Source organism: Octopus bimaculoides, chromosome 18, assembly GCF_001194135.2.
Source record: "Octopus bimaculoides isolate UCB-OBI-ISO-001 chromosome 18, ASM119413v2, whole genome shotgun sequence".
Classification (NCBI taxonomy): Eukaryota; Metazoa; Mollusca; class Cephalopoda; order Octopoda; family Octopodidae; genus Octopus; species Octopus bimaculoides.
Window position 1 is genome coordinate 55,280,262 of NC_068998.1, and position 999 is coordinate 55,281,260.

Genomic DNA, 999 nt, shown 5'->3' on the forward strand with positions numbered 1-999 from the left:
ACCAAGGAAAAGAAGAAATAAAAATTCTCAAGAAATAGACAAAAGGTGTATTCTCTGAAATTTGTGATATTTTCTTGAATGGAGAGAAGAATGCTTAACTTGTAGATGTAGCAGTTAAAAATGTCCTCATCTAATTTAGTACATTCATACTGTTATGTATTGTATATTCATATATGTGTGTGTGTGTGTGTATATATATATATGTGTGTGTATATATATATATATATATTAAGAATAACGAGAAATAGGAGAGGTAATTAATAAAATTATTTATTAATTATAAAATATGACAACATCTCTGTTTTGATTAAAAAATCTTTAGATAATTAATTTAAAAATGAAAATCCTTAATAAGATGAGTTAACGGTTTTATAGCTGTTATCTCAACATGTATTTCTAATCTGTATATCCTTACTACTTCTGAAGAGATTCATCCTATAATGATTTTAATTTTTTAATTAATTACGTTAAGATTTCTGAATTGAAACAGCTGTCAGAGATGTTATCATATTTTATAATTGATAAGTAATTGTATTAATTACCTCTCCATTTTCTCCTTATTCCTTAAATATATGAACCACGGTTTATATGGTTACATTATAGTTGAACTTTCTATAGATTGGGAACTAACCAGTATTTTCATTGGATTTATGATCCCTTAATCAGGTTTATTACCTTTACTTGAGTTATATATATATATATATATCATCATCATCATCATCATCGTTTAACGTCCGCTTTCCATGCTAGCATGGGTTGGACGATTTGACTGAGGACTGGTGAACCAGATGGCTACACCAGGCTCCAATCTGATCTGGCAGATATCATCATCATCGTTTAACGTCCGCTTTCCATGCTAGCATGGGTTGGACGATTTGACTGAGGACTGGTGAAACCGGATGGCAACACCAGGCTCCAGTCTGATTTGGCAGAGTTTCTACAGCTGGATGCCCTTCCTAACGCCAACCACTCAGAGAGTGTAGTGGGTGCTTTTACGTG

General features: G+C 31.9%; 1 protein-coding gene across 18 annotated transcripts in view; it reads left to right on the forward strand.

Annotated features, from left to right (window-relative positions):
- Positions 1-999, forward strand: part of LOC106879469 (coronin-2B) — a 70,625-nt gene that overhangs the window by 56,814 nt on the left and 12,812 nt on the right. The window lies entirely within an intron of this gene.